The sequence below is a fragment of the Tupaia chinensis genome, unplaced genomic scaffold, assembly GCF_000334495.1.
Source record: "Tupaia chinensis unplaced genomic scaffold, TupChi_1.0 Scaffold000567_1, whole genome shotgun sequence".
In the NCBI taxonomy this organism is placed as follows: Eukaryota; Metazoa; Chordata; class Mammalia; order Scandentia; family Tupaiidae; genus Tupaia; species Tupaia belangeri.
In genome coordinates, this window is record NW_006160080.1 from 2,738,461 (window position 1) to 2,738,846 (window position 386).

Here is a 386-nt window from a genome sequence, read left to right on the forward strand (position 1 = left end):
GTTGACAAGGGGACATGGTTTTTTCTGTTAACCAGCCATTATTGATACTCGTTCCAAGGCTTCTAACATGATGGTACTATTTCCTCGTATTACCACCATTCCAATGTTGTTCTGTGGCCCACTAGTTGCCATCTCCACACATTTATCTATCACAGGATTCAGAAATGGATCAAATCCCCGCAGTATTCCTTGGACATGTCTGCCACCATTTAATTTTAATGATAACTTCTTGTCCATAAATTTTTTCAATTCGGCAGGGTGAGCTTTGCTCATGGTACCAACTCGGCGGGCTCAGGGATGACTTTGAACGGAATTCTCGGCCTCTTCTCCTCTCGGGATCTTGGGCACGCACGCACACGTGCCCGATGTGAGTTTAAGCCACTGGG

General features: G+C 45.9%; 1 pseudogene; it reads right to left on the bottom strand.

The window, feature by feature from the left end:
• The window catches only part of LOC114009572 (small nuclear ribonucleoprotein G pseudogene), a 2,845-nt pseudogene extending 2,572 nt beyond the window's left edge, over window positions 1-273 (bottom strand).
• Between the last annotated feature and the right edge of the window lie 113 nt (window positions 274-386).